Below are 15,288 nucleotides of genomic sequence, written 5' to 3' on the forward strand. Positions count from 1 at the left end.
AATTCTGTGCTAAAGAATATGGTGGGATGACACATTCAAACTGTATTATTATTTATTTTTAACATTATGGCAGTTGAGATTAGAAAAGCACTAACATGGAAAAAAGGAGTTCTGAAATAGACCAAATCACGTGTAGAAAAATGATTTATGACTGAGCAGGCATTTTAGACTGAGGAGAGAAAACAAGCTATTAAAAAAAATGGCTCAGGCACAAAGATATTCTGCAAGAAATAGGACCCCTACCTCATTCCATATACAAAAACTGAATTCAAAGAGATTGAGGGATTAAACATGGAATACTTGTTAAAACTATTAGAAGTAAAGGTAGAAATTTTGTTGTTGTTGTTGTTTGTTTGTTTTGTTTTTGTGGTGCTGGGGATTAAACCCAGGGCCTTAAGAATTCTTTTTGAACCCAGGGTAGCAAAGGATTTCTTAAAGCAAGATCCCCAAAGCACAAACCTGACAGAAAGGAGACATGTCTGACTTGATTAAAATGGAGAATACTTTATAAATGTGACCAGAGTAGCTAAAAATCAGTCTTTCAGCAATGTAAACAACAAAAAATAATGAGATAAAGAACATATAAAGCCCTCTATAAATGCACTGAAAAAGACAACTTGATTAGAAACTAGTCCACAGCCATGCACAGCCATTTCACAGATAGAAACTGGAGGTCAAAATTATAGAAAAAGTGTTCAATTTTAAGGGAGGGGGGTACTCGGGATCTAAATCAGGGATAGTTTACAACTGTATTATATCCCCAGCTCTTTGTTTTGAGACTGAGCCTCACTAAATTTCTGAGGCTGGCTTCAAATTTGTGATCCTCCTGCCTTAGCCTCCCAAGTCGCTAGGATTACAGGCATGCACCACTGTGCCTTGGCAAAAGTGTTCAATTTCTGACGTAACTTTGGAAATCCAAATGAAACTACAAAGAGAATTGAACTTTACGTCTGCTAGGTTGGAAAAAAAATAAATCTGATAATACTAAGTGTTACAAGACTACAGAGAGAAAAGGAAGACTCCTACCATAATAGCTAAGAATGTAAATTTGGACAACCCCTTTAAAAACTACATACAATAGCCAATACAGGCACACATACGTTAACCCCCAAAGATCCCACTGCCACTTACACATACTCTATAGAGAATTTCTTGAACATGTGCACATGTACCAATGACTTCCATAGCAAGAATGTTTTTCAGTGACTCAAATGTCCACTGACAGAACAAATCAATTGTGGAACATCCTACACTGGATCATGAAATATTGGTAAAATTTTCTCCAACACAAATTGACATGAATGAACTCTACCTACTTAATGTTGAGCAAAAAAAGCAAGTCACAATAGAACATCTCATTATTCTAGATGATGGTTTGAAAACACAAAAACTGAGCAATATGATGAATGGAATACGAACACAAAGTACCATAAAACATAACCTGTAGGAAGGGAGTAAGACACACCAGGAGCAGAATAAAGATAACCTTCAGAAAGGGGCTGGCCAAGGGAAGGACAACCTAGGAGCCTACACAGCTATCAGTAACATGCTGTGTCTTTAATTATGGATGGAGAATAAGAGGGTTTTTAAATCTATTATAAATTTTCGTGTGTATATAATTTATTGAAATATAGTTGAAAAATAATATATATGCTATATAGCTTTATATACATTATAGAATAGAAAATTAAAATGTAATTGAAAAGCTAGATGGTATCTTATTTTCCCAAAATTTTATTATAGGACAATATATTTGTGACCAACATCCACAGAAAACATTGCTAATACTTATCAGTCTTTAACGATAGCATATTTATCAGCACATAAGGGAAAAAACTCTTTCCAAGAGTCAACAAGCCATATAATTTCATTTCTCCCCAAACTTGATTCTCATGTCACAATAGCAAACTGAACAATCCAATGGTCTACACAGGGTAATAGACATGTTTATGTCACATGCTCGAGCCCTTTATATTACCATGTCCTCTTCACTAATTATTACAAATATGACAACACTCAAACTTTGCATGGGCCACAAATTCAGGATATGTATATACACACACATGCACACATTTTACTGGAAGAATGCCCAATTTATTTATAATATCATCATATTGCAGAATAGCTCCTCAGATTCCGGGCTGCAGTGGAAACTTGCCCAAAGAAGACAATAGAGAGCTTTGGCAGGTGCCCCTCAGGAATCCTTCTTCCTCATGGTAGAGACCACCTCTGCTCCTATATGTAGCTCCTACTATATTCTTCTCTACCTTACACCTGGTGCACTATTATGGGAGGTGTGGTAGGCCCACTATGCCAAATAGGACATCTTCTTAAAAGACCTCTTTATATTACCTCTGCCAAAACCTATTAAGGTTTTTTTTTTCTTTTTGCTAAAAAATGCAAGGAGTGAAACCTTATCTATCACTCATGACACTGGGCATGCAGAGATGAAAGTGAATGAAACCACCTCTCTGGAGAAAATTCTCGATTTTGTCATATGTTCAGAGGCATTCACAATTCAGAAAAAAAGATAAAGAATGCTGTTTTGAAAAGTTCTTTCAAAAGGGTGCCATATTGATATTATAATAAACATGCCCCCCACCCCAGGTCACATGTAGTGGTGAAAATAAAGCATAATCTCGGACACATAAGTTATAAGATAAAGATGGCAAAATGTGATTACAGCCAAAGTTTTAAGATTCTGTCCACACATTCCCTGTGACTCAGCAGGTCATGCGATTCACTCAGTTCATAAATATTTATGAAGCCTCCAGAAAGGAAATAACTTTAAAATGTCAGCAGGACAGGTCTCGGTTCAAATTGTGTATGTTTGGGGAGAAAACCAAATAACTCAATATGATATCAAAGGCTGTAGGAGAAGCATCCAAGAGTTGTTGGAGGGTGGGAGGTGACAAGTGAGGTGATGGGCAGTTGGTGAGACAGAGTGACAGCCACGCCAGACCAGAGCATATGGTTGCTGAATGGTAGGGAATCTGTCAATGAAACCTGGAGTCTTTGGGCAGGAAAAGCTCCTTTTGCTGAAAACATTCAACATTTCATTTATTTGTTCCAACATCCAAAAAGATGGCAGGTCTTGTTTCATCCAGGGAAACAGAATTATCCCTCTGCAACCCACATGCAGGAGAACCTCTGGACAGCTAATCAGTGTTCTAGCTATCTATCTATGTCAGATAACTAATCTAGGCAAGAATAAACAGGAATAATGTGGTGATTATATTTTATGGGAGTTAACACAAGATCCAGAAACTCAAAAGCTCACAGACTCGTAAACCAACGGAGGCACGTGGCCAGGCTAAAACACAGAAAAGATTACCTCCCTCTATCGGGTATGTTTTAGTTTTAGGACATTTTAGTTGGGTTCATGTTCATGCAGAACACTGAAAAAAATCCTCAAACCAAACATCGAAATTGCTAATCCTTGACAACTGTTTATACTAGAACACACTTAACAGCTATAGCACGTGAAAGTATTTAGAGGACTGTATATTTGCCCAACCCTCTGCCTCCACACTAGACTAAACACTATAGCTAAAACCACAACTCTGAGAATTTATGTGGTAATCTCCTCAAGTATCTGAAAGCAAAGGAAAACACTCCACATACTTAGGGCAATGTCCCATAGTTCTTGGGCACCAGCCACTCTCATTGGAGGAAGGCTGCATTATAAAAAGAGGTTCTTATAATTTGTATATCCTTGGGGCTGGGGGGTCTGTGAGGAACATGAAAATATAAGCCAAGATGTGTGGATATCAGCTGACCAGCTCTCTGGAGAAAACTCTGATTTCTGTCATATATTCAAAGGCATTCATGATTCAGAAAAATAGATAAGGAATACTGTTTTGAAAAGTTCTTTCAACAAGGGTGCCATATTGATATTATAACAGACATTTCTCAGCCAAGGACAGGACACATATATTTAGGGGAAATGCAAAAATTATATCAAGGACTAAGATTAGAAATATCTATTTTTATAACTCACACTGATAGTTCTCCTCGGGCCAAAGTCAGCAAGGGCAGAGGGACCTTTACCAGTATCAAGACATTTTACATACAGATGAACTTAGAGGTGAAAATTATTTTAAATTACTCCAACAACGTTTTAAAAAATGTTTGCAGTTGTAGATGAGCACAATGACTTTATTTTGTTTATCTTTTTATGTGTGGTGCTGAGGATCCAACCCAGTGCCTCACATGTGCAAGGCGCGGGCTCTACCACTGAGCCACAATCCAAGCCCTCAAACAACATTCTTTAAAAAAAAAAATCCTGCTTTGTATTTTGCCAAAACATTTGCCATAAATATAATATTAAAACCAAATGGTTTGAGTTTGACAAACTTAAACTTCTAGAATACTTGGAAGAGATTTTTAAATATTATGTTGAAGTGAAAGTGTGTCTATGTTTTAAATTTTTTTAAAAAACAATCTTTTCAGTTCTTTAGGTGTATTTCCTGGACCATAAATCCCTATGGAGAGGGTCAAAATCACATGAAATGTCAAATGAAACTCTGTGCTGAAGATGTAGGTATAGGTGAAACTTCAATTAGTAGATGGAGATGGTTAATTTTATAAATCAACTTGATTGCACTGGGGAGTGCCCAGATTAAATAGTATTTCTGGTTATGTGTGTGAGGGTGTTTCAGATGCAAATTGGCATTTAAGATGGTGGACCCAATAAAATAGATTGTCTTCCCAAGGATGAGGAGGCATCGCCCAATCTGCTGGAGTCTTAAAGAGAACAAAAGATGGAAGGAAGGAAAAATTAACATCCCTCCCTCCTACTTTTTATCTTGTCTTCCTGCTTGAACTGAGCTGGGACATCAGTCTCTTCTTTTCCTTGAACTGGAATTTACATCATTAGCTGGTTCTCTGGCCTTTTTATTCTGGCTGGAATTATACCATCAGTTTTCCTAGGTCTCCAGCTTACAGATGGCAGATCATGGGACTTCTCAATCTTCGTAATCATGTGCACCAATCTCTTACAAGGATACATCTCTACATCTGTCTCTATTACATCTATCTTTTTATCTCTCACTGGGTATTTCCCGAAGAACCCCAATACAAAGACTCAAGCTCCAAGAATAGGTCTTGGTTTTCTAGCAAAAGATTAAAGCTGCAGTACACAGTCTTTGTTATATTAAGTCTAAATAAAACACTTAAGATTTGAATATATCCTTTATCAGAGAGCTGGGCACAGTGGTACACACCTGTAATTCCAGCAGCTAGGGAGGCTGAGGCAGGAGGATCGCAAGTTCAAAGCCAGCCGCAGCAATTTAGCCAGGCTCTAAGTAACTCAGGGAGACTCTGTCTCTAGATTAAACACAAAAAAGGGTAGGAATGTGGCCCAGTGGTTAATCACCCTTGGATTAAATCCTATTTGGATAAAAGGGTAATGACTCCTCTGCTACCCCTGAAATTCCACCTCTGAGGTCAACCAGAAGGATCCTAAACCTTAGTGACAGTTCACGTTAGCTATGTGCTGTGGCCCGGTGTGACACCCATTTCCTCGCATCTTTAAAGTGTGGAGTGAATATGACGGTATCGTACGCCATTGTACAGTATTTTTTCAATGTTCTTAGATGAGGGACAAGGCTTCATCATTTTGTACCCCTAGCCTCACATACCAAAGATAGATGACCACTCCCGGTGTGTGGAGTGAGGAATGCAGTAATAGAGCATGTGCGCATCTTTATTTGAAGGGGTTCTATACCCCACTTTCTGCATCCTTTGCGTGACTATTATGTGCTTCAGGCAACTTCAACGCACAAGAGGAAGCCAGTGGCCATATGCTCAGAACACAAGCAAGCTACAGTATCCTGTGTGACTGTTGAGACTTCCCTGTTATATCCGTCACAGGCAAGGATCTCTTAATTCTGCTGAATGCATTTGACACTGGGATCCTTGCAGAAAGACAGTGCAACTTAACACTTGTCTGTAAGCAATGCAGGATGACTCAACTCTCAGGTAACAATTGGCCCAATAAATATTTCATTCAAGGGTGACTGCAGTTCTTCTAAGGAGACAAAGTCATCATGGTTTAAAACCCAGGCAATAGGGCTAGACTGAAGACTAGTCCATCTACATTTTTGTCTCATTTCTGCCCAACTCACTTCCTGTCCCACCTAGGGAGGGGGAAGGCCTCAACTATTCAGGAATTGACACTTTTTTTTTTTTTTAAGCAATGGGTGTTAATCTTGCAAACAAATACCAGTACAATAACTCTTAGTAAGAAATCACTAGAATATAAATAACTTTGATAAGTTATGTGATTCATCTTCCTTTCTAAAAAGAGGGTTTAAAAAAAGGAAAACTTTGTCACAAAAATTTCTTTTAAAACCATCACGAAAGCTGTTTCCTAATCTTCCTTTCTAGCACCTTCACATCTCTCTCTAGTCAACAGGAACATTTAAACTCACATTTGTCTGTTAAAACTTTTAGATGGTTCCTTTCATCTTTTTTTCCCCTTCGAAACAGACACTTAGTGAAATCTCTTTTCAAGTCATTTCGTTATAATTTCTACTTTCTCTTCTTCATCCTACTCAAGATGTGTGGTTTTTTTTTTCCTCTAGCATTTTGATACAACCTATTTCCTAGATATTCAATTATTTCCCCCCCCCTTTTTTTTTTTTTTACAGGAAGACTTCCATTGAAATAGTTTCAAGTTCATTTTATTTATATATCCATTTAACCAAGAATAGAATACAATCATCCTGAAATTTCTTCCTTTAACTAACAACTTATTACATTCAAGAAAAAAGGCGAATGTTTTGCTTGTGAATTCTACTGGTACTTTCTAGACTCAAGAGAAAAGAAAAAAAGTACAGGTGGTTTTTCTACTTTTAAAATTACTTTGATAATTAACTATTTTCATCTTTACAAAGGAAAAAAATAATTTTCCCCCTTTGATTCCTCCAGAGCATTAAACAAAGAGGAAAAATTAAGACATTTATAGTTTATGTTCTTCTAAAAGGGGCTCATGGATTAGATGAATGAATGCAAGATCAAAATCTTGATCCTTGCCTGAATTTTGCTCTTAGGAGATGAGTGACCTTGGGCACAATGTTTCAATATTCATCAATTTCCTCATCTATAAAATGAGATTATTATATATTTCCTTCTTTCCTGAGTAGTTGCATGGACCAAAGAGAGTATACAATGGAAGTTAAACACTGAGATACTATATAAACACAAGTTATAATTGATACTTGCTGATAGCACATCTTAAGAGGCTTATTTTTTTAAAAAAATCCAGATTAAAAAACAAACAACAACAACAAAATACTTTAAAGCATTATTCACAATAGCCAGAGGTAGAAGCAGCTCAAAATGTCCAATGACAGATTAATAAAATAAAAGTCAACATGGCCACAGAATACTTTATTAAAAAAAAAGTAAAAATCCCTTTCCAAACCTTAACAATTGACTGGACAGGGTGAAGATTGCTATGCAGATATCAGGTAGAAAACTCAATCTGCCAGAGAGAAACATCTTCTGGATTTTAACAATACATGGCAAGATTTGAGACATACTGGAGTGACCAGCTTTTGACCCCTCACCTGGACATTTCCATGGGCTAACAAAAGTTGTGACCATTTTGATTTCTATCAGTTTCTCATTGCTGAACTTGCTTCAGTCCTATTTATCTCCCCCCCAAAGAATGCTGAACTTCACTCATCCACTTCTTGTCATGAAAATCTCAAGTTTATCCCTTCTCAGCAGAATGTTGATGTCTAACTGACCTGTGTATTCTGATTAGCAAATCTATTCTGCACACCTGTCCTCTCAAAAACAAAAACAAAACCAAAAACAAACAACTCCCCCCACCACACACACATCAGCCTTTTGCTCTTGTTATAACTTCTTTTATGGTCTCTTGGTTTACAAGATAAACAAAGAAACATGGCATGTATATTGCATGGAATATTACACAATCTTAAAGAAGGAAATAAATTATCATACATGACAACATGGATGAGCCTTGAGGACATTAAGCTAAATGAATTAGGCCAGCTATAGGACAAACAATGTGTGATTGCACTTACATGAGGTATCTAATTTAGCAGTCAAGATTATTTAGAGAATACTGGTTGGCCAGGGGAGATGGGGAGCTATTGTTCAGATGGGTACAAAGCTTGTTTTCTGGGATGAAATGTTCTAGAAATCTGTTGCACAGTGTTGGCAGTACAGTGACCCCACTGAACCATTCACTTAAAAATGGTTTCAGAGGGTAAAAAGCAAACAACCTTGAGAAGAGTTATTTTAAGATAAATTGAGAATCAAGTGAGATTTAAAACAAAACTCAACCAAAATAGCAGCCTTTATAGGACCCTTTCATTAGCAGTCACCTTGCTCACCTTACAGAGGCACGTCTCTGGCTAGCAAAGGCTGTGTCCCCACAGAGACATTCAGATGACAGCAGGGGCCTCTGTCCTCCAGGCTGCCCTCTAAGCCTTCCCCCACACCACCACTGAGGTGTGTCTGCTCATCATTCTTAAAGTATCTGGATCACACGGCTGTTGGTCTAACTGCTCAGTCCAGTGACACACGTTTCTAGCTCTCACCATTAGACCACAAGCTTCTGGAGAGAGAAATCACATCTCAGATGGCTTCTCCCCACACTCTCATTCAACAGCACACACAGTTCATCAAATGTTAAATGAGTGGAATAAAATAGTCAATTTGCCTTTTTTTTTTTTTTTTTTAAGTTTAGCTGTTTTGGGGCAGAAACTTAGTAGATCAGAGAGGTTGACTAATTTAAGCTCTGCACAGAGGTTTTTCTGTTGTTCTCTGTTCGTATCTAGAAAAAGGAAGAGAAGAATCCTGTATTTATAGCTGTGTTTACAATGATACAAAGATATTCAGTTACAGCTCTTTAAGAGAGGGGGGGAAAAAGACTTGAACCACAAAGTTTATAATAATCCTTCCCCAATCCATTTATGGTTTTGAATAGCCACAAGTCTTTATTATGTTAACATTCCTTACAACGGTTCTTAAACAAGAGTGCAATTTTAAGTGTGTGCAAACCCTTAGTCCTCTCCAACTTCCATTAATAAAAACCATCAATGTATCTTTGTGTGTGTGTGTGTGTGTGTGTATGTGTTGCTGGGGATTGAACCCAGGGCCTTGTGCATGTGAGGCAAGCACTCTACCAACGGAGCTGTATCCCCCAGCCCACCATCAATGTATCTTACGAGACTGTTGGGTTCGAATATCACGTTCTTTTTAAAACGTGTGATTCTCATCCACAAGAAATTTAAAACTTACAGGTAGATTGCCAAGATAAATATAAATCAAGAGCAATGTATGATTTTATTCCAGAAATAGTCAGGTGTTAGAAAACAGCCTATGAGAAGAAGGAGGAAGCAGGATCAATCTTCTCCAGACAACTAAGGGGGTCTACTTCTGGGGTGACAGAGAAGTAGAGCAACATCTTTACTGTCAAGGGGCTCAGAGTCACAGTTCAGGAGGCAGGATGCATGCCTTGGTCGTGGGGGACAGGTGGAGCTACAATCCAACCTGCCACAGTGAGCTACCGTGAGACCAAGTGAGAGTGTCAACATCAGTGACACCCTGCTCAGGTCTGCAGCCGTTGGACATAACAAGTCTGTCTTACAGCACTTACCAAAAAAAAAAAAAAATCAGAAATGAATAATGCTAACAGGCTAGTGGCCATATAAAACAGCAGAGGAAGACTATACTTAATTCAAAGGAAACCAAGACATGAGTTTCAAAACTTGTAATACAGACTCCCCATTTGACATGGAACCCCTTAACAGCAGGAACCGTGCATTCCAGTCTCCTGTGCCCATGATAAGAGGCCCAGGGCAGGAGGAGAAGGTTCTAGGACCCCTGTATTTAACAGGTACTTAACATGTTCATTCAGTTACTACTGCAATCCTGAGAAGCAGGACGTACTGACATTTCACAAATGGCAAAACTGAGCTCACCACGTAATTTCTCAAGAGGTCAAACTGGCAGTCCATGGCAGAGAGGAAATGTTTCACTGAGTGGATAGTTCACTGAGTAAATATTCCCTATCTGATCTTCCACAGGAAATAAAAAAATTTGCTAATTTCTGGACCAAGGCTTCAGACATGGGAGGAGGAAGGGAACTCCAAAAGAAAGAGGAAACAGAAAGGGTTGGAGGGAAAAGAGAAGGAGCTCCATATTTTAAGCCCATGGCAGAATTGATAATAGATGCCCAGAAGAGGAAGACCTGAGATGCTAACACTAGGGAGAGAAGTCAGAACCAAAGGTGTGGATTTATAGTGATGGCTGGAACCTTGAGAGGAGGAGATGGTAAAGAAGATGGCAGTGATTTCGAACTCATATTGGAGGTAAAAATCTATGTTCAAAGGAAAACTAACCCAGAGATTTCACGCTATAACATGAATGGGAAAGAGGGCTGTGGGATAAATCCCAAATGGAACACCCAGATTACAAGCAGCTGGGCACCCCTCTGCCTCCCCAGAAACCCATGGATCCCCTGGTACTCTGCAGAGCTCGACGTGAACACCAATAGCATGCCTAGGGCCATGAATACCAGAAGGCCAAGCCCTGAGCATCTGGATAGATGGACTTCCACATTTCAGCAGAGGGAACTAAAAGCTATTGCTCAAGACATTGAAAAGGAACAACCAGAGTGGCAGCAGAAGTAGGTTTTGTGTTGTAGCCAGTGCCTGTAAAACCACACTTACTGGAGAAGAAGACAAGGTTGTGCCTTGCAGAGAAATCAAGGAAAGCTTCACGAAAGGTCAATGGACTTAGTGATTAGAGAGTCACTAGAGAACATCAGTCGGGAGACAGAGACAGAAATCAGGCTCAAGGGGTTGAAGGGTGCGTGGGGGAGGACTGAAAGAAAGTGGGAGGAGTTGGAGAAAGTTTGGGTGATGAGGTTAAGCAGAAGGAGAGACGAAACAGGATGGTGTGGAGACATTTCTTCTTCCAAAAAGGTAAGGAAGAAAAAGAGATGGGCATGGTAGACTGGGCAGAGAATAGCTCCTCGTCACCCCTTTGACTACACAGCCTTCTCATTTCCCATCTGCACTAGCTCCAAGTTTTGCCCTGTGACTTTCTTTGGCCAAATGACACACGAGGAGACTTGATGTCATCCACTGATTTTTGTTCTCTTTCAGGTCCACCCTGAGCCCACAGGTGAACAAGCCCCACCCAGTCTGTTGGAAGATAAAAGACCTCAAAGAGGAGAGCCAAAAATCCCTGAAGATGACAGCCACCAACCCTCAGACACCTGTGACAGGCCATCTCAGGTCACCTAGTCCTAGCTCACCTATCAGCTAGCCAACGTTGCCCAGGAAGGAACTATAGTCAGCTTTCAGCCACTAAGTGAATATTGGTTTGTTCTGCAGTAAACATGAGAGAATTTCTCTCTCATTTTCCTAAGAAAATGAGTGAGAATGGTGCTGATAGTAAAAAGATCAATAGTCAGACCGCCCAACAGTATTTCAAAATGCCACAAAAACAGCTTTGCTTTAAAAAAAAATTTCCTTCGAATATTTTACCATGAGCAGTAATTGGGCATTGAGTGTTATTGTTGTCTATTATTATTATCAACTAATACTAGAGGGGAGTTGAACAAAGGTAGCCTTTGGAACTGGACTGTACCTACCCAGCCATAAGCATGAATTAACCCAGAAGCCTACTCAGGCCCTGAGGGCTTCCCACAAAGAACTTTGACTTTGCTTTTTATGAACCATGACTTTTCTCCCTAAATAACAGAAGCTTCCTGTCGGCAAAAGACCTGTCCATTTCTCCTCTGTGGCTCTGGTCTGACGGTCCCTCTTACACACCAACTGTGCCAACAATGTCTATAAGATCCATTATGTCCTATCACCCTCTATGTATGAAACACCTATAAAAATATTTTATAGGTGTTCTATAAAACTGTCTAAGTTTTTATAGGAGTCCCGTATATAGGATGACAGATACCATGGATTACTGTAGTGGACATTCAATGACAATAACAGTGACTCAAAATTTATTGTTGATCGATTCTCCTATAAAATATCACATTGAACCTATTATATTTCTTCTCCAGTCCTTACCACATCCATATTTGCCAACTCAAGTCTCTGCAGATAGGGGAGAAAGGATGATTTTTGAGAAAGGAATGAAGGAAAACATTGTTCTTTAAATTAAAAAAAAAAAAAGAAAATCATATGATCCAGCAATTTTGCTCTTAGGTGTATACATATGCAAAATGAAAACATATGCCCATGAAAAACTTGAAAACAAATGTTCATAACTGCATTACTCATAGAACCTAGAAAGTAGAAAAGCCCGAGTGTCTTCCAATTGATAAATGTTTAAGTAAAATTTGGAATATATTCTCAATAAGAGTATAACTTGGCAATAAAAATAATGAAGGGCAATACGTGCTGTAGTATGAACATTAAAACTGTATGTAAGTGAAAGCAGCCCATCACAACCACTCTAATATGAGTCATTTGATATGCAATATTCAAAAGAGGAAAATCAAGAGACTAAGTTGAATAGTAGTTTCCTAGGGCTAAGGGGATTTGGAAATGATGAGAAGTTAGTTACTTCTAGTGGGCATTTCGATATCAATGCCTATATCAATTTTAGAAAATTTTCATTGTCCTCCCCCCCAAATATTTCAACTCTGAATATTCTAGAAGCCACACTGACTCATATATACTTTAATTGAGGAAGTTACAGCTCAAAAAAATTGCTTTTAAAGAAAGGCTCAATGAGAAAATAAATTCATATATTACTCATCTTTAAAGCAATATCAAAGAACATCAACTTAAACAAGGCAGGGTTTGCAAAGTACGCCGAACCTGGACAAGATCAAAACACATATTTGGGATCAGAAAATACCAACTTAAAAAAAAAGTCAAGTCAGTTGATATTTACTTGTCTCAAAATTAAATATAAAATCTATTCCTCATAGAGTTTAGGAGAAGCCATAACAAAGCGTAGTGAGGAGTACTGGGTTTTATGAGCAGCGAAGAGTGCCTCCTTATGTAACCTTTTTTTAGGTCACTTAATTTCAAAAGGCAGTGTCTCTACTTGCCAATTACCTTACCTCAGAACAGTACTATTAAGGCAATTAATGGGTAATGTAGTTCATCTTTATTTAGGACCAGGATCTGGAAGCATAGTGGATTGGCATCCACTTATTACATGTCATTTGTAGGACAAGTGAAAATACCAACTTATAAAGTCTTTCTGTCTGAGGATCGTTACATAATAAATGGAGAAAACATTTGATTCTTCCAAAATGAAAGAATTCATATATATATTTTTAAACATTAAAAAAGGTCCCCAAAAGTCAGGATGATATACTGATTTAAACAAATAACCTAAGGAAGAATTTGACTTGTATAGTTTCTCATTTCCATTTTTTTTCCCTCAAGGATATTAGAAGAAGTCAGACCTACAAAACCATGATTTTAACGTAAACTTACTTCCTAGTCCTTTTATAATCTTTCAGAACACATTTAAATGCTCTCCCTGGAATAAATCATTTGAATACAACAAAGGTTGAAGATGCTTTTTTAAAGAAAAACTAATGTAAGTAAACTATTTTCATTCAATATAAAAAATGGTCCTTCAATTATTGTGTCCTTGATTTCTCTTTTTCTGTCTTTTTCTATATCATGTGTAACTGTAAACTTTTTAGACAGTATGAGAAGCAATATGGACCTGGTTTGATTTAGGATCAACATTTTGATGCACATTAGGTTGAAAGATTCAGAAGTTCTCTGCAGCTGTGTCACTTAATTCATGACTTAAGAGTACACAGCCACCTACAAAAGTCCCCCAATCAGATAAAGATTTTGAAAACCAACTTCATACTACATTGGGATATATGATGACATGATATAAATCTGAGAAAACGGTATGTGAAAATTACATGAATAAATTAGCTGCAAATAGAACAATCTTATTTCTGGAATACAAACTGTTATTTCTTTTCCTTGACTTTTCCTGACACTCAGGTGCCAAATATAGAATGTCGAATATGAATTCTCAGTCGTGACATATTAAACTACCAGCAAACCTGCAGCAATTAACTTTACCAAACATTCATCATTTAACTATTATCTAATTTCAACTGCACAGCATTCCAAATGGCCGATTTTGGCAGAGCAGATTCGTGATGGCAACTGGGCTGGCTACTCCTTGCTCTACCAGCTCCCAGGGTCACAAAGCCCTCCTGGCTCCTCATGCATATAAGCTGTCTCACATTCCCTGCCAGCTGAGGTGAGAACTTTGTCATGATATACAGAAATACTGCTTTTAAGAAGTCAAGGGCTCCTGGCGGCTCCTCAATATACTACTATGGCAGCTGAGCAAGAGGTCATGAATATTACATAAGGACTGCCCATGCATTCAAACCAAATCTCCAAGCCACGATTCCCATAGCAACACACACTGGTTCTACTCATCTGAGAGAAGAAGTGGTGAGAAGAAGTACTGTAATGCTACCCGGATTTTTCCAGCATGATCAACACAATACTTACTCTTTTTCAAAATCAGTCATTTTTTTTGCAAAAGAAAACCAACTGTGTTACAATACGTTCACTCAGGTACCAAGGATCAAACAATCAAACAAACATGCCTTAAACGTGGACAACAGCTTATGCTTTAGAAATAGCTACTGTTCAAACAACTCCATGAGAAAAAAGAATCCAAATCACAATTTCATAGTGAAATAAAATTCAGACTGGAATAAATTCTATATTTCATCTGATTTCCAGTTTCCCTCCTATATATGCATAGAGTAGTATAATGGAATGAGGAAGAAAGTGGGATCCCCCAAGGGGAGAATCTTCTCTAACCAATGACACCTTTTGCTTCATTTTTCAAAAGCAAAATATAATGCATTTTTAAAAATATGTCATTATAAAATGCAGAATAAAATTTAGGGGAAAGATTGCTCAAGACCAAGAAAATAAATATTAGCTTAAAGAAAGTCCCCCCCCCCAAACACAGATATAGCTAGGAAAATGAAGTAAAATATTTGGATGTTAGATATCATTTTCCCTCTTGGTATATTTAGAGATCCTTTTGTGTGTGTGTAAATAAACCACCTACTGATAGAAACAGGTTGCTCAGATTATAGAACAAAAGTGAAGACCAGTCTTACCTATCAAACTTCCTGCTATTAAAGGGGGAAAAAAATGCTCCATTAATTTTATCCTTTTAAAATCAGACAATGTAATACTCTTTAAAGAGAAATTTCCACAGGTGGTTCATCACAGGCACAGCCCAACTTGCAAAGAA

At 38.0% G+C, this 15,288-nt stretch overlaps 1 protein-coding gene across 9 annotated transcripts in view; it reads right to left on the bottom strand.

Moving 5' to 3' along the window:
- Cacnb2 (calcium voltage-gated channel auxiliary subunit beta 2) overlaps positions 1 to 15,288 on the bottom strand; it is a 343,227-nt gene that overhangs the window by 93,657 nt on the left and 234,282 nt on the right. The gene's annotated exons all lie outside the window — the stretch shown is intronic.

Source organism: Ictidomys tridecemlineatus, chromosome 10 (genome assembly GCF_052094955.1).
Source record: "Ictidomys tridecemlineatus isolate mIctTri1 chromosome 10, mIctTri1.hap1, whole genome shotgun sequence".
NCBI lineage: Eukaryota > Metazoa > Chordata > Mammalia > Rodentia > Sciuridae > Ictidomys > Ictidomys tridecemlineatus.